Source organism: Littorina saxatilis, linkage group LG3, assembly GCF_037325665.1.
Source record: "Littorina saxatilis isolate snail1 linkage group LG3, US_GU_Lsax_2.0, whole genome shotgun sequence".
Lineage (NCBI taxonomy): Eukaryota > Metazoa > Mollusca > Gastropoda > Littorinimorpha > Littorinidae > Littorina > Littorina saxatilis.
Genome location: NC_090247.1, coordinates 62,834,604 through 62,853,773, shown reverse-complemented (window position 1 = coordinate 62,853,773; position 19,170 = coordinate 62,834,604). Strand labels below are relative to the sequence as shown.

Here is a 19,170-nt window from a genome sequence, read left to right as displayed (position 1 = left end):
ACTATGTCATTATGACCTTCCAATCTTCCTAACCCCCAGCCCAGTAAAGCGTGCGAGACGTTTCCTGAAAAAATGTCGCTTTGTGGTGCGAGTTCAGTGTGACATGATTAGTTTCCAGAACCCCATTTCTGACTTTCAAAGTTTATCTACATACATTTAGCAATGCACGAGCAAAATATGACAACTTAATGGTGCCTTTTGGTTTAATGCTATGGTAAAAAATCCTAGTGATAGTGTTTACAGCTTGAAACAAAACATAACAGAGGGGAGTAGTCTTCCTCAATCTGGTTCAGAGCATAATGTATTTCTATTTTCAGAGGTAGCATTATTTCTGATAAGAGCTAGAGCCAATATAATGATGCTGAATATTTGAAAAATGAACTTTGTGACTCATCTGAGTAGCAGAAGAGCCTTCGTGATCGTCAGCGTAAGGCTGGCTGTCTTCAAGGCAATTCCTAGATGAACAACTTAACACTGCGTTCGATTATTCGCCCGTTTCTTAAGCTAGAGCTTTGAAACTTTACACGCGTCTAGGGCTACATGAACGCTTTACAATACATACAATATAGTTGACTCTCGCGTTATTTAAAGGTCACAACAAGGTCATTACCAGGCAAAAACGAGGGAAAACCGACGGAAAGTACCATTTTCTGCAGCTGTTTAGTAGAAAAAGCTTTCAAATTCAATTATTTTTGGGGGATTAGCGCATCTCCAGACATGACAATCATCCGATTATCAGACATCAATTGTGGAGGTCACGACAAGGTCATTACCAGGCAAAACGAGGGAAACCCGAGGGAAAATACCATTTTCTGCAACTTGTGTGTAAGTAAAAGCTTTCAAACTCCATCTTCTTCTGGTATTGGCGCATCTCTAGGCATGACAATCATCTGATTAACAGTCCTCAATTTTTAAGGTCACAACCAGGTCATTACCAGATAGAACCGAGAGAAAACCGAGAAAAAATACCATTTTCTATAACTTTTTTGTAAGTAAGAGCTTATAAACACTTGCTTTTTCTGGGATTAGCGCTGATTTCTATGACCCTGAAGTCCGAGGAAAGTTTTCTTGGCCCATGCCTAGTTTGAAGGTCATGACAAGGTCAAGTTTACACGTTTTCTATTTGTGTTCGGCTATTTTCTAAGCTAAAGCTGTTGAGGCAGATTCATGACATCTTCCTTCGCCCACAGGGGCTCTAAGGGGGTGGGCGGGGCTGGATGTAATAGGGGTAGAAGAGAAGGGGAGAGAGAAGAAAAAGTCAATGTTAAGGTGTTCATCTACCGATAGCCTTGCGGTCTGCAAGCCTGACTCTGAGGATCACACCGGCTGTCCTGGCACTCAGACGAGTCATAAAGTTGATATATTTTCCGTCGTTTTACCCAGTAATGACCTTGTTGTGTGACCTTTAAATATTACGAGAGTCAACAATATTTGTTTCATGTCTTATAATGCCCTAGACGTGTGTAAAATCCCATCCTTGTCATGACCTTCAAACATTGCATGGGTCAAGAAAACTTTCCAAAGACTTCAGGGTCATTGAAATCAGCGCTAATCCTAGAAGAAGATGGAGTTTATAAGCTCTTACTTACAAAAAAGTTGCAGAAAATGGTATTTTCCCTCGGTTTTCCATCGGTTTTATCTGGTAATGACCTTGTTGTGACCTTGAAAATTGAGGACTGTTAATCAGATGATTGTCATGTCTAGAGATGCGCCAATACCAGAAGAAGATGGAGTTTGAAAGCATTTACTTACACACAAGTTGCAGAAAATGGTATTTTCCCTCGGTTTTCCCCGGTAATGACCTTGTCGTGACCTCCACAATTCATGACTGTTAATCAGATGATTGTCATGTCTAGAGATGCGCTAATCCCAGGAAACAATTGAATTTGAAAGTTCATTCTTACAAACAGTTGCAGAAAATGGTACTTTCCCTCGGTTTTTCTTCGGTTTTACCTGGTGATGACCTTGTTGTGTGACCTTTAAATATTACGAGAGTCAACAATATTTGCGTTATGTCTCATAAATCCCAAGACGTGTGTAAAGTTGTAATTAAGCTTTAGCTTCGAAAATAGCTGACCTCCAGAAAGTATTTTATTTGACCGTAAAGATATTCCCAAATAGAAAACGTGTAAATTTGACCTTGTCATGACCTTCAAAGTAGGCATGGGTCAAGAAAACTTTCCTCGGACTTCAGGGTCATTGAAATCAGCGCTAATTCCAGAAGAAGATGGAGTTTATAAGCTCTTACTTACAAAAAAGTTATAGAAAATGGTATTTTCCCTCGGTTTTCTCTCGGTTCTATCTGGTAATGACCTTGTTGTGACCTTGAAAATTGAGGACTGTTAATCAGATGATTGTCATGCCTAGAGATGCGCCAATACCAGAAGAAGATGGAGTTTGAAAGCTTTTACTTACACACAAGTTGCAGAAAATGGTATTATCCTTCGGGTTTCCCTCGTTTTTACCCGGTAATGACCTTGTCGTGACCTCCACAATTGATGTCTGATAATCGGATGATTGTCATGTCTAGAGATGCGTTAATCCCAGGAAACAATTGAATTTGAAATCTTTTTCTTGCAAACAGTTGCAGAAAATGGTACTTTCCGTCGGTTTTCCCTCGTTTTTGCCTGGTAATGACCTTGTTGTGACCTTTAAATAACGCGAGAGTCAACTATATTTTACGTATTGTAAAGCATACATGTAGCCCTAGACGCGTGTAAAGTCTCAAAGCTCTAGCTTAAGAAACGGGCGAATAATCGAACGCAGTGTTAAGTTGTTCATCTAGGAATTGCCTTGAAGACAGCCAGCCTTACGCTGACGATCACGAAGGCTCTCTTGCTACTCAGATGAGTCACAAAGTTCATTTTTCAAATATTCAGCATCATTATATTGGCTCTAGCTCTTATCAGAAATAATGCTACCTCTGAAAATAGAAATACATTATGCTCTGAACCAGATTGAGGAAGACTATTCCCATCTGTTATGTTTTGTTTCAAGCTGTAAACACTATTACTAGCAATTTTACCATAGCATTAAACCAAAAGGCACCATTAAGTTGTCATATTTTGCTCGTGCATTGCTAAATGTATGTAGATAAACTTTGAAAGTCAGAAATGGGGTTCTGGAAACTAATCATGTCACGCTGAACTCGCACCACAAAGCGACATTTTTTCAGGAAACGTCTCGCACGCTTTACTGGGCTGGGGGTTAGGAAGATTGGAAGGTCATAATGACATAGTATATGGTTCAAATCCATTCATATTATACAGATATTATGTAAAGACATCATACTTGACGAAAATATATCCATTGAAGCCAAACAACAATACTAGTCTTGTGTGAATTTATTTTTAATCAAAACTTACCTACATTTTGGACGACGTCTTTCCTGGATTTAGGGTAGGGTTCATAATAATGATACTGTCACAAGCATCCTCGGCCAAAGCAGTCGCAAATTGTTTTGTGATAATCAAAAGATACCAACTAACACATTTATATGTAAAACGTACCAGTTTGAGTTCGTAATTTGGCTGAGAACTTCTTTTTTCAGAGGCAAGCGTCTGAAATGCTCGTGCATCACTCTTCAGGGTATAGTTGAATTTTCACTGAGAAGAGAAAGTGCGCCCTTGAATATTTCTTGTTAACATCGATTTTTATGTTTGGCAGGTCCCAAGCTTTCAAAAAATACCCATTTGGTAGAGTCCGCTTTTGGGTGCACGGTCAGCCCTCCGCCGTGACGGAGTAATACAGAGACGCGTCATCCTTCTTTGCGTTGCGGTGCGAAAATGAGACCGGCCAGCCCAGCGCGGGAAAAGAGCCACACCCTGCCGCACAAGGAAACTCGCGTTTCACGGCTGCTGTCGGCTGTGTTTATATCACGTTTATATTAACATACTGTCTGTTCTGTCCGGCTGACAGTGCTGCAAAAAGTAACTGGATGAAAAAATATGTTTGTTTGTGAACATTCTTTTTAAATGACCATAAAAACACCGCAGAAAATGGTATAGTTTAAAATTAAATCAAATTTTCTTAGGCAATATTCGCTGCATCGCTGTAGTTATGCAAACATGATTCAAGTCAGTCTCTTTTCACGAACTAACCGTCGTTATTTTTGTGTGTTTTAATCAAATACAAATACATACTGAATACATGGTCAGTTAAGCCTGAGAAAATATGTCAGGAATAAATCGTTTCGTGTAACGAAATAGTTCCCGGTTAAATCGGTAACTAAGGCATTTAGTCAATTTGGTGTCGTCCCAGCACATCGAAACTGAAATGTAAGGAAAACTGTAAAATACAGCAACTTAAACCAGATTCTTGTGACCAAGCTGACTTTAAAGAATCTTGATCGATCGATGATTTTCTTATTTCTTTTCAGTTGCTTCTTTCTTGTTCAGAAAGCTCTCTCTCTCTCTCTCTCTCTCTCTCTCTCTCTCTCTCTCTCTCTCTCTCTCTCTCTCTCTCTCTCTCTCTCTCTCTCTCTCTCTCTCTCTCTCTCTCTCTCTCTTATTATGGCAAGATTCCGAGGTGGAATAACAGAGCTATTTGTGCACGTTAATCGATATAAGAGATACGATGCGGATATGTTGTTATGCCCATTGTGCAGGGAAAGTAAGGAAGATGAGTTTTATTTTGTGCTTTGTTGCCCCGCACTTCGTGATTTGCGATGCCAGTTTATTCCTGCTAAGTTTTATAGAAACCCAAGTTTACACAAGTTTTCTATGCTTATGGCATCTGTAAATGAAGGTATTGTTCGAAAGTTGTCAGCTTATGTGTACAAAGCATTTCGGCTACGTAGTGTTATGTCTTAGTTCATGTAAGCCTACGGTATATTTTATTTGAAATGTAATGTCTTAGTTCGTGTATGATTTATTTCATTTGATTTGTGTGCAAATGTCATTATGTCATTGTATATATATATATGTTCACTTCCGTCACAACGGGGCTATGGCCTAAATAGTAAACAATCCAATCCAATCTCTCTCTCTCTCTCTCTCTCTCTCTCTCTCTCTCTCTCTCTCTCTCTCTCTCTCTCTCTCTCTCTCTGTCTACCCTCTTTGACCTTTACTCATTCAAAATGGTGTACAAGAACAACAACAACAATAGCCATCATCATCATCATCATCATCATCATCATCATCATCATCATCATCATCAAAACGTTTACAATCAAAATATTAATCATGATAATACTAACGTTCGAAGCTGCAAGCTGTTATCCGTTGTAGATCTACTCTATAACCCCGCGACGGCCGTGTCAATCAAACGAGATGGTTATGTCTACCCTAATCGATCACCGACCGTATTTGCCACTATCAGTTCCAGACTTGGCATGCCGAAATGAGATAAAGTAGAGGAGAAATAAATCGTATACATGTGAAACTAGTAGTACCAACATGCAGAGCTTGGACTGGTTTGAGGCTGTTGTGTGTACAGTGTGTGTTTTCTGTTCCGGTAGAATAGATCTACACGCAGTTCGACGCTACAACTTTCACTGATTTTCCAACATTTAACGAGAGAAAATTTGAAGAAACAATCCTCACCTGCTCTCTTCCTTGGGAAATTTAAACATCCTGAAGCCTTTAGCATGTGCGTTTGAGCAATTGATGGCCGAACACCATGCCCCACTGCGTTTTCGCGTTGGCGCGGCAATGCTTGTGCAGCACGATATCACTACTGCTGTGGAAAGAGAAAGTAGTTTTTTCCATGTTTCCGCATGGTGGCGCCACTGGGCTTCCGGTCTCACTTTTCAGCGCCGTATGGAGCGTCTCTGTATACTCTATAGTCTCTGACAAAACCGAGTAAGTCCACTGACGCTACTTCCGAGAAAAACGACTTTTACTGTTTGATAAAATGTCTCAAAAGTGATGATTATCTAGATCAAACAACCGAGATAATAAGATAAATAGCATTAATTTACGTTTAAAACCCGATTTTCATAATAATCTGATGGATGGTTTTGGTTTTGTTGGGCATTTTGTGGACTTACTTGGTTTTACCACTTTTCCCCCCAATATCAGATCTAACAAAAAATGCGCAGATCTAAGCAAGCGGACTTACTTGGTTTTACCAGAATATTTGGAAGAAGAAGTGTTGTCAAGAGAAATGACAAAACAGTGAAAATAACACTACGAATTTGCACAAGATGGAAAGAGAGAGAGAGATAGAGAGAGAGAGAGGGGGAGAGACTAGACAGGGAGTGAGAGAGAGTAAGAGAGAGGAGAGACTCAGAGAGTGAGAGAGAGGAGAGAAAGCAGGGGTGGGGGGGGGGAGCGGGAGGGAGGGATGGAGGGAGAGAGAAATAAAGGGAGGGAGGGAGATAGAGAGATGGAAAGAGGGGTGGAGAGAGGGAGAAAGAGAGGGAAGGTGAGAGGGAGGGAGGAAGGAGAGCTATGGAGGGAGAGATAAATGGGAAGGAAGAGGAATGGACCAAGGGAGAGAGAGGGAGGGGGGGAGGAGGGATTGAGTGAGAGAGAAGGGGGAAGGGAGGGAGAGAGAGGAAGGAAAGGAGGGAGGGAGAGGGGAAGGAAGAGAGGGAGGGAGAGACTTAGTGGGATTGAGGGAGGGAGGGAAAAAGAGGAAGAGGGAGGGAGGGAGGGAGGGAAAGAAATAGTGGGATGGAGGGAGAGAGAGAGGAGGGAGGGAGTGAGAGAAGGGGAGGGAGGGAGATAGGGAGGGAGGAAGAAGAGGGGGGAGGGAGGAAGAAGAGGGGGGGAGTGTGGGAGGGATGGAGGTAGGGAGAGAGAGGGGGAGGGAGGGAGGGAGGGAGGGAAAGAGATAGTGGGATGGAGGGAGAGAGAGAGAGAGGGAGGGAGTGAGAGAGGGGGGGGAGATAAGGAGGGAGGAAGAGAGTAGGAGGGAGAGAGAGGGGGGGAGGGAGGCAGAGAAAGAGAGTGGGATGGAGGGACAGAGGGGAGGGAGAGAGAGGTAAGGAGGGAGGTAGAGAAAAGTCGATTGTTGGCGGTAGGGAGAGAGGGATGAGGAAAGAGAGGGAGGAGGAGAGAGCGAAAGGGAAGGGGGGATAGAGAGAATGATGGAGGGAGGGAAATTGAGAGAGGGAGGAAGAGGGTGAGAGATAGCGAGAGAGGTATGGAGGGATAGAAAGAGAACAAGAACAAGAACAAGAACAATTCTTTATTTTACGAGGGTAATAGAGTAAGCAGTGATCTGCTTTTTTACATCTGGCCCTCGCCCTAAAGAGGGACTAGTCTAAAATTGCTAAAGAATAAGCAAGTAAAGAAAACAAACTACTGCTACATGATTATAATAGAAATGAAAGTAAGAACATATCAATTTGCATACAATACATTGCTTAAATGAAAAATGTAAGTTCATTTGACATGAGTTAAGAATAATAGAGTAGATTGCACTGACGCAACAACGTTGTAAGTGCCATGCCCATGGACATACACTGCATTCGAAAGAATCAGTGTATATAAAAATAATAATACATTGTTAAAAAGCACCGGTTGTTGGTTTTAACAACCATTCTAGCGACAACAGATGTTTATTTATACTTCATGAGATAAGACGTATATCTGGTCTTAAAAACGTTTGTGCTGCTAGTTTGCCGTAGGATTGTCGGAAGAGTCCCAGCTGAAAAAGTACCACACGATGTACTATAGTATACTATAGTAAACTATAGTAAATGTACCCTGTACTATAGTAAACTATAGTAAATGTACCATGTACTATAGTACATACTGTAGTACATGGTACTTTGTACTATAGTACTGTGTAGTAAATGTACCATGTACTATAGTACTTTGTGGTACAGTATAGTACTTTGTACTTTGTACTATGGTACTTTTTAGTGAATGTACCATGTACTACAGTAGTACTATAGTACCTAGTACTTTGTACTATGGTACTTTTTATTGAATGTACCATGTACTACAGTAGTACTATAGTACCTAGTACTTTGTACTATGGTACTTTTTTGTGCTGTACCTTGTACTACAGTAGTACTATGGTACGAAGTACTTTGTACTATGGTACACTGTGGTACTTTGTACTATAGTACTACAGTACATAGTACTGCGGTACAGTATAGTAGTAATAGTATACATGCATTTTGTGTTTTTATTTTTATTGTTTTATTGATATAACTTATCAGCTAAGTATTACTTTTTTTGTTTAAATTTGATTAAAAAACATTGTTTTTAAAATTGTGTTTTATATCACCAGTTGTGCATGTAAACGTGTTGTGTGTGTTTTTACAAGGTAGTCATACATATAAGATTCATTATGTTTTGTGCGTGCGTGTGTGTGAATTAAGCCGTTTGTTGGAGATGACATGAGATATTTTCAAACTTGTTAACTGTGCATTTGCAAAATACACGTAGGAATACTTTGTGCTCACACACACACACACACACACACACACACACACACACACACACACACACCACCACCACACACACACCGTCACACATACACATACACACACACACACACAGTCACACACACGCTCGCACGTGCACACACACAAACACGTGGGAACGCACATATTCACTTAGGAGAAAGGACTTTTGTAACGTCAGATGTACATAAGTATAGTTAGTTTTTTGTAAACAGTTAGCATCAAATGTGAAATTAATTTTTCATTAACGTTAGCTGGAAACGCTTCTCACAAAAAAGTTTTCAAAAGAGAATTTAACAATTGCCTTAAAAGGTAGAGGATAAGGATAAGATTGTATATAGTCCTGTGAGGTTGCCCTCATGGAAATTCGGGCTGCTTTCTCCATGGGGAAAGCGAGCTGCCATACAGTATACGGCGATACCCACACATTTTGTTTCCTGCATGCGTGTATTCATGTTTCCGAGCCCTGAGACTTTCGCTGTGAACTTGGGTTCTTTATCGTGTGCATGCGGCCACCGAGGAGAGTCTGCACGATGTTGACTCTGGGAAATAAATCCCTCGCCGAACGTGGGGATCGAACCCACGCCGATTGCGACAACTGGTTTTGAAGACAGCGCCGCTACCGACTGAGCTATTTCCCGCCCGCCCGAAACGCTTAGTAAAATGGTCTGCAGTGAAATTTTGAAACAATACCTTTTTTATGTTAAATTTAACGTTTGTCAAAATAATTCTTCATGTAGGATCAAGTGCAAAGTTCTTGATTTGACCTGAAGTTGACTGAATTTTGCTGTGTGTAAAATATTGTTTCATTTTAAATAATTTGAGAGAGAGAGAGAGAGAGAGAGAGAAAGAGAGAGAGAGACAGAGAGAGACAGAGAGAGACAGAGAGAGCGTTGTGGCATACAAGCATTACAAACAAGTGTTTTTTCACCCATGCAGAGAGGCACCCCTATTCTAATCACATCATATACACGGACATTCACACACACACACACACACACACACACACACACACACACACACACACACACACACACACACACACACACACACACACACACACACACACACACAATATGAGATTTTAAAAAAAGGTTATGGAATATGTACACATCGAATGCTTAACAGAGAGAGAGAGAGAGAGACTACCGGGGGGGGGGGTGTTATGGGGGTTGCGCAACCCCCCCCCCCCCCTTAGCCTAAACATGTACCTCACTTATTTAAAACATTTTTATTATTGTTTATTTTATGCCGTTTCATGCAAGGAGCGACCATTTTCCTATCTCAGAATATGACCTACCCATCAGCTTCAGGGGGCTTCGCCCCCTGACCCCCACAAGGGGCTCTGCCCCTTGACCCCGCCAGGGGGAACATTCCCCTGGACCACCACTGGCAACCCCCCCCCCCCCTCTCTCCTCTTTGCCTAGTCCGGCCCTGCCTTGGAACATATACAGAGAATAATTGTAAACGTAAGCCAAAGACTGCACACCCACACACACACACACACGCACGCATGCACACGCACATGCCGCACTCACGCCCACACGCATGCACACACACAAACCGCTGACATTCGCTTACCGAAACACACACACACACACACACACACACACACACACACACACACACACACACACACACATATATACCCCCACACCCCCCCCCCATACACACATCCCCCATACACACACATACTGCGTAAACTCACACACCGTCACACACACACACACACACACACACACACACACACACACTTGTGTGCGTTCGCATATCTATGCACATGCTAAAATGAACAGAGCAGTACCTAAACGGAACAGTAACTCATAAAAGTAAATAACTAGTAAAAACATTTAAGTTTTGGTTGAGTATATATACATAAAATATTGGACTAGCAAACAAAAACAAAAACAAACTGAGCCGGCTACTTTCGATTCGAATAAAGGGTTCGCATGCGAGAGTAATGTCCCTTAAAAATCGAAGAGGAGACCACTTTGAAGTAAATCAAGGGACAGCACTAGTAACTGATTTTCAACGAACAAACTCCCAAGAAAGAGTTTGCACCAGGGAGATTGGAAAAAAGCGGGCTACAACATCACAAAAGGAACCCACCAAGAGAGTTTAACCATAATTCAGAGAGCAGAAGACGGACCTGGACTGAGAAGTAAGCCTTCAAGAGTTTTCCACGTAATCGTATCCAGATTCGCTCAGGAGTTATCGAGTGATTTGCAACTGTAACTGCCAAGTCATCGACTATCGAGTGAGGAGTACGTATAATTATTCTTTACTCCCACAACTCTTTTTCACTATCACTGTCACTACCCGTATCCGACTATTTTTGAGATTTGCAAAGTTGATACCATTGTGAGAATCTGAATCTGATACAATTTATTTACAGTGACCATTGGGCCGTCTGGTTGGTTTTTTTCTCTTTGAGTTTGAGTTTGATGTTTTTACTTTGAGTTTTACTTGTTTGTTGATTCTATCTGGATCTGGCTGCCCCACGGAGTACGTGACAGAGGCGGACTATTTCGTTAACTGTTTACTTGTAAATTCCCATTTTGAAAACATGTATACATGACTTTTTCAGATTAAAAATCTGTCGGCAATGTGGAAAAGAGGTTGAACTGGTAACAGGAACAGTGAGCTGGTTGATCAACTTGATGGCATGGCTGTACCAAATCATTCAATTGGAACGGAACCGACAAAAACACCAATGTTTCCATTCTTCTTTGTGCTGAAAGTTTACACTGACAGGGACAACAAGTAAGTGACATTTTAAACTCTTGTCTTAAATTACCCGTACCACTTGTATAACACACACACACACACACACACACACACACACACTGACACACACACACATATTTAAACATCAAGTTTTTCTGTTCACTTTCAGTGATGGACGGCCTATCTGGTGGCCTGTAATTATTCCAGTGTCTTGGGGGCACAAGAGGCAAAACTGTTTGATGTTACTTTTTGTGTTTTTATTTCTGCATGCTTTATTTGGATTACTAGAAAACCTCTTTTTATTCCTTTGTGCAAATCTATTTGACCTTTATTCTTTTACTTTTAGTGAAAAACAAAACTGCCTGAGTTGGTGGGGAAGCTTCTGGACTCCAGGTCAAAAAAACAGTCGGCAGGGTGATGACAGATGGCTGTACCAATGAGTCATTCAGATAGAAAAGGAAGCAGACACCAAGGATTCCATTCTCTGTGCTGAAATTGTGAAAAGTTGTACTCTTTAACCAGTAAGTAAATTATTAACAACAAATTATAAAATTTCATTTCAAATTTAATGTAATTTGCAATTATATTGTACTAGCATAGCTGAATTTGGTATAAAATTTATGATCCACTTTTGTGTAATGTTTGCAACACACACACATACATTCAAATATAAACTGCGTCTGAATCAGTGATGGACATTTCTTGTTTGATTCACTGTCTTGGAGTTTGATCAAATTTTCAAACAAATTTTGCTTTTCTTGGGTGTGTGTTTGTTTTTGTTTAGCCCTTAATTGTGATGCACAGACAGACACACACACTTAAAGACACACTCCCTTTTAGGACCTTGCTTTTTTCATATTTTCTGTGAATAACCTTTGTGAATCATCAATCAACGGCCTTTTTAAGACACCCAGGGGTCCTTTTTAAGGCCTATTTTTCTCAGATATTTTGAGGTCTAACAAGGGGAGTTCCACTGTATGAGCAAGCCTTAGTTCTATGTTTAAGTATAACAATGGGTGAAGTGCATCTGACTTTATATTTGTCATATCATTTTAAAAGCCCTTAAAAAGTTTTGTTGATCATCATTATAAAAATACAGTCATGAAATTTCTGGCTGGATACTCAGTCCTCTCTTGTGTTACAGATGCTGTGAAGCGACAGGAGGTGCTCCTTCAGCAGATAAGGACAACAACAAAGAGTTTTGTATCACTTTATGGAACTTGTTATATCTTTCAGGGTCCTAAATGGAGGGTTTCACTGGAGCAGTGACTGTTGGACAACAAGTGCAGGGTGTGTTTGGACCTCCTGGATCAACATGTGTGCAGAACTGCTTAGGGCTTGAACTTCATGGGTGTGTGTAGGAAATTTCATATTAGATTTTGATATTAACATATTCCTGTGGTGCTATATAATTTAAATTATATGAGTAAATGAATATGTCTGTATGAATGTACGTATTTGCTGTGTCATTGTGGCATAGATATATAGACCTATAGCAATAACAATAATAAGACATACATGCTGTGAATGTATGCTTTTATGCTCTCCTTGTACAAATCTGAATTAACTGAAATTTTTCTTAATGGCCAAGCACAGCCAGCTCTTTTCGACCTTTACATAGGGCCACAGTCAGAGATTGTAGAGTACACAGAGACCATTCATACTTCTTTGCGCTAAGGTAGGACTGCAGGTTATGTTTTTATCACGGCTTTGTCAACATACTGTCATTTCTGTCCGGCTGACAGTGCTGCAAACATTCATTGGATTGAAAATGTGTTTGTTATTGTTTGTGAACATCCTTTTTTAAAAGACCTGGAAAAAAGCCCCAGAACAGATTATATAGTACATAATAATATGTAATTGAATTTAAATTTTCTTTTCAAATCAGTGTCTTTTTACAAACTAGCCTTTGTTATTTTTGTGAGTTTAAGTCAGATATCAACACATACTGAATGCATAGTTCAGTCTTAGAGTGGGAGAATGTTTGAGGCATAAATTGCTTTTGACAACAACAAAAGTTCCCGGTTGAATCGAGAAGCTCCCCCAAAATAATTTTATTACACATGCCTAAAGCCAGCATAGTGCAAGCAGATTTATTTGTGTATGTGCTTGTATGTACAAAGACAGATAATTTGTACAAGTGTTGGCTCTTCATTTTTGACTCACATGCGAAGCAAAAGTGAGTCTATGTACTCACCCGAGTCGTCCGTCCGTCCGTCCGTCCGTCCGGACGTCCGTCCGTCCGGACGTCCGTCCGGAAAACTTTAACGTTGGATATTTCTTGGACACTATTCAGTCTATCAGTACCAAATTTGGCAAGATGGTGTATGATGACAAGGCCCCAAAAAACATACATAGCATCTTGACCTTGCTTCAAGGTCAAGGTCGCAGGGGCCATAAATGTTGCCTAAAAAACAGCTATTTTTCACATTTTTCCCATTTTCTCTGAAGTTTTTGAGATTCAATACCTCACCTATATATGATATATAGGGCAAAGTAAGCCCCATCTTTTGATACCAGTTTGGTTTACCTTGCTTCAAGGTCAAGGTCACAGGAGCTCTTCAAAGTTGGATTGTATACATATTTTGAAGTGACCTTGACCCTGAACTATGGAAGATAACTGTTTCAAACTTAAAAATTATGTGGGGCACATGTTATGCTTTCATCATGAGACACATTTGGTCACATATGATCAAGGTCAAGGTCACTTTGACCCTTATGAAATGTGACCAAAATAAGGTAGTGAACCACTAAAAGTGACCATATCTCATGGTAGAAAGAGCCAATAAGCACCATTGTACTTCCTATGTCTTGAATTAACAGCTTTGTGTTGCAATACCTTGGATGACCTTGACCTTGGGTCAAGGTCACATGTATTTTGGTAGGAAAAATGTGTAAAGCAGTTCTTAGTGTATGATGTCATTGCTAGGTTTAGTTAAGGTCAAGGTCAAGCATGTGAGTCGTATGGGCTTTGCCCTTCTTGTTAATTATTTTTTCAGGATCCTTGGGGGGTTCCACTGTATCTGTGACTTTAGGACAACATATCGAGTTCTGGTGGTTTTTTGACCTAATGGATCAACATATGTGCAGACCTGCTGAGTGCTTGAGGTAAATTGGTGCATTTAGATATATATTGTTTTGCCTACCTGAGAGATACCACCCATGTGTCATGATGTGATAAATGAACCATCTCTTCACAGGCGTGTCTATCATGTAAATGAGGTTGGTTCAAACAACATGTCTGTCAGGGATGTCATTTTCCACTGCTTATGCAAAATCTCCGAGACAAACTTCATTCTCAAAACACTCGCGAGAAAATGGCAAGCCCAAACGTGTTACGAGAATGACTTTGCATCTGTGACTTTGTAATCATGAGCAGTGGAATATATAAGGTCCCTGCCAGACCAGCTTGCCATGACCTCAATGATATGCCCATATGTGCGTGTATGGTTTAGTTACTACATGGGTTATCTCTCCGGTACGTAGGAATTGAAAACAGAATACTTCATGGCTTGCTGTGTGGCACCAGATTTACACTTATTGCTTTTCAAATATTGAAATATTCACGACGGGCGCATTGTACACGCAAGCACAAGACCAAGTGCGCACGGAAAAGATCCTGTAAACCATGTGGGAGTTCGGTGGGTTATAGAAACACGAAAATACCCAGCATGCCTCCCCCGAAATTGGCGTATGCTGTCTGAATGGCGGCCATACACGTAAAAATCCACATGAGTGAACGTGGGAGTCTTAAGCCCATGAACGAAGAAACAGAAGAAGAAATAATATTCACTTTTACTTGTGTAAACCCAGTAACACACAGTAGGCTATGTAGTGTTCTCTATTTGTATCATTGAAACGCTTCTGTCCCGTCAATCACACTTTAAATTGCCTTATATTTTGGATGACATATGCCACCCCTTTGGTATTCCACTGATAATAGTTTAATGTTTTAGCTAAATAGTTTCAGCTAATCGCTATGGAGTATGCAAACACTGGAATTATATGCGATGAAACACTCAAGCTGCTTTCTCTTGCTTATAGCTGAGAGCAGCACTGTAGCTCAGTGACTGTCGGGTGGAGGATCCAATTCCTGCCTGTTTCCGACATAATGGATCAACATGAGTGCAGACCTGCTGAGCGCCTTATCTTCTTGGGTGTGTATAGATGTATACATTAAAGGCACAGTAAGCCTCCCGTAAACCATCACAGAGCTCCCCGAGCGTCTACATACAGTACAAGCATACTTCCATTTGAACGCTCACCGAACGGGAACATCCTGGCTGCTTTCTGTCGAGCGTGAAAAATTTTCAAAGAATTTATTTTCGTGGACTTGGTCCTCTACAACAATGGCGCCTCGTTTTGGTGCTGGACGGCTGTTATGAATATTCAATACCGGAAATCACGCCCGGACAGTAAGCCTCCCGTAAACCATCACAGATACTGTCAGGCTTTTACACACAGTACAAACACCCTTCCATTTGAACGCTCACCAAACGGGAATATCCTAGGTGCCCTACGTAAAGAGCGAGCAATTTTTAAAGAATTAATTTTGCCGATTGAACTCAGGTCAAAAATGAGTTACTTCCCTTCGGGTCTCATTCTATCGATGTAAACTGGCGATAGCCGTGGATCGATGATTATCAGAATGTTTTTGGACCGTGGTGCGTTTTTGCGCTAGACCTAACTTTTAAAATCTAAATAATAAATTGACAGCTTGTCACACAAACATTCTTTAATCATAAAAGAATTCTTTTTTCATCAAGACAAGATCAGTACAATTCGAAGTTGTGAAAGTTTGAAAAAAGAAAAGCCCGGAAGCAGGGTCACGCAAGGGTCGTAGCAGACGGCGGTTTATGCATATATCACCGTTCCTCTCAACAGTCAAAAACCATCGCTAGAGTTTTTGTGAACCACAGCCGTTTGTTTCGTGCATAAAAACGTGCTATTGTAGATAAGCTCACATCGAGTCGCATTCAAATGACTAACTGACGACTACACTTGTGAAAAAAGGGAAACTGGATCACACTGGTTCACGATGGCTCAGGGGTAAGATAAACCACGCAAAAATAAATTATTTGAAAATTGTTCGCTCTTTATGGAGGGCACCTAGGATGTTCTCAATCGGTGAGTGTTTAAATGAAAGGGTGTTTGTACTGTAGTCTGTGTGTAAAAGCCTGACCGTATCTGTGATGGTTTACGGGAGGCTTACTGTGCCTTCAATTGTATTCATAAATTCACACACACACACAAACACACACACACACACTGACAAAGACATTCATATTCATGCCTGCACACACGCAAGCACAAACATACACGCACCAGCACGTTTCAAACCCCCACCACCACCACCGTCTCAGTCGGTGCAGCTGTTTCGGAGCCTTTAGTCATCATAATACACACACAGACAGACACAACTTATAACAGTTAGATATATATGCACTAAAAGCCACGGCACTTTAAGTTAGGTTTCATTATCATTCTCTTAAAGTTTGGCCCTCTTTGCTTCAGTCTGCATGCTTTCTCATAGTCATACTGCTGTGTCATTGCAGGTTTCATTCCATGCTCTGGTGTGGGTGTCATAAGCAAGAGAGCCTCCTGTTCACTTCCAGCAGATGACTGCATGGTGAAGGACCTTGATACCACTTACAGACGTCAAAGCAGCTAGCTAGATGCCATTGGAGAACAACCAAAACTATTCAGCGGGTGCCATCGGCGAACATAAATACAAGTTACAGAACAGGAAAGCAGATATCACTGGCAAAGGGAACCGGACAGCAGCTACAATAAACTTAATCAGATGCCTGTAGCAAATAATCTGGACACCAATCACAAATCAAACAGATGTGGAGGACAGAGAACATTTCATGTGATTATTGCCACATATATAACCCTGTTTTGAAAAAAAGGGACATAACGCCACACTATATACTTTCTGGTTGCATGCTGAAAACTCTCCATTGGACATTTAGTGAGTTTTGACTCACCAGGTCAGGAGAATGTCACTGATGGGGAGCATAATTAGGCTGACTTACAATGGGTAGACAGAATTGAACATTGTTGTTTTCTTGGATGGTTTTCGGGATAGACTTTACAAAGTTAACATACTGCTATGGTTTGATCAATTTCAAACATGACCACATTTGGCATTTTTTCAAAACCACATTTTTGACAAATATCAAGGATGTGTTGCGAAAGCATGTGTTCTTATTTTTCTGAAATGTTTTGAAAGCTAGATTTTTGATACTTTACAGGCTATTGAAGTTGGATGACCTGTAGATGTGACCCATGTAAAATTGACCCTCATAAACTTTTAAGTTCACAGAAATTAATAATAATAACAGAGAAATGGTATTATTTTGAATGTGTTTGAAGCAAGATCGTTGTAACTCAATAACCCCCCGCGGGTTAGGGGGAAGAATCTACCCGATGCTCCCCAGCATGTCGTAAGAGGCGACTAACGGATTCTGTTTCTCCTTTTACCCTTGTTAAGTGTTTCTTGTATAGAATATAGTCAATTTTTGTAAAGATTTTAGTCAAGCAGTATGTAAGAAATGTTAAGTCCTTTGTACTGGAAACTTGCATTCTCCCAGTAAGGTCAATATTGTACTACGTTGCAAGCCCCTGGAGCAAATTTTTGATGAGTGCTTTTGTGAACAAGAAACAATTGACAAGTGGCTCTATCCCATCTCCCCCCTTTCCCCATCGCGATATAACCTTGAATGGTTGAAAACGACGTTAAACACCAAATAAAGAAAGAAAGTAACTCAATAACTTTATCTGTGTAAGGTCACACACATACAGGGTTAGATGACTTCAAGTCAGCTTGATAGTTTGCATTATTCAAGTTCAGATTGGGGTAGAGTTCCGGTCAATAATAGGGACAATCATTGTCTCCTTTGATTGTTCACAGAGTTTTCATGTACTGATGTATGCATGGTCACTTTCAAAGCTAATCATAGAAATTTAACTTGGCTGTAGGGGAGATAATTTTGAGAAAATATGTGTTGTGCTAAAGATGAATTCCCACAAAGAAGAGTGCTATAATAAATCTGTTTCGTGCATTTTATTATTACTTGTTCTGGTTAACAGGGTTATAAAAAAATTGCATTAAAGCTGTTTCTGCATTGGGACATTTACCAAAAATCAACAGCTTGGTTACTCACTGTGCAAGATGGACACCTTATTTAAAATTATTATTTAATTGGGTCTTTTACATGTTAGTGGATATTTTAAAATGTTCTTACATAAGTTTGACTATTAATGCTCTGCCGAAAAATGAAAATAAAATTTAAAACATGTGATGAACCTTTACTTTCCTACCAAATGTGACAGATTGACTGCAGCGAGTGGCCTGATCGTGCACACACACATTCAATTCACACAAAACAATTGATTCAGCAAAAATTGGGGCCACATTTACATCCAGTGTAATTTTTAAGGCTATGGTACTTTTTCAAGAAAGTACTGCAGTATACTATAGTAAACTGTAGTAAAAGTACTATAGTACAAAATCTACAGCAACAAAAGTACCACACTGTACTATAGTAAACTATAGTAAAAGTACTATAGTACAAATGTACCATGCCAAAAATACCACGCTGTACTATAGTAAACTATAGTAAAAGTACTATAGTACAAATGTACTCTACGAAAGTACCACGCTGTACTACACTTTACTCTAGTAAACTGTAGTACATGTACTCTAGTAAACTATAGTTTACTATAGTTTACTATAGTATACTATAGTACATTTTGGCAAAAAAGTGCTCAAAATACTATAGTACATTTAAATGTACTATAGTTTACTATAGTATACTATAGTACATGTACCACAATGTACTATAGTACACACTAATGTATTGTACTATAGTACTTTTGTACTATAGTTTACTATAGTACTAGTACTATAGTAAACTATGGTACACCATAGTACAATTCAATGTACTATAGTACTTGTACTATAGTAAACTATAGTATACCATAGTACAATTCAATGTACCATAGTACTTGTACTATAGTAAACTATAGTATACTATAGTACAAGTACTATGGTATACTATAGTACATAGTGTAGT

The 19,170-nt window shown here is 40.1% G+C and overlaps 1 long non-coding RNA gene across 3 annotated transcripts; it reads left to right on the top strand.

Annotated features, from left to right (window-relative positions):
* The first annotated feature begins 10,485 nt into the window (after positions 1 to 10,485).
* LOC138962896 (uncharacterized) lies at positions 10,486 to 18,394 on the top strand. 3 transcript variants are annotated; one of them, XR_011454632.1, is made up of 7 exons: positions 10,486 to 10,626; positions 10,950 to 11,125; positions 11,436 to 11,610; positions 12,326 to 12,440; positions 14,089 to 14,197; positions 15,134 to 15,246; positions 16,645 to 18,394. It is a non-coding gene; the product is annotated as an uncharacterized lncRNA (long non-coding RNA). The 3 variants fall into 3 exon arrangements; XR_011454634.1 differs by having other exon boundaries at positions 10,499 to 10,619; XR_011454633.1 differs by lacking the exon at positions 14,089 to 14,197.
* The last annotated feature ends 776 nt before the right edge of the window (positions 18,395 to 19,170 follow it).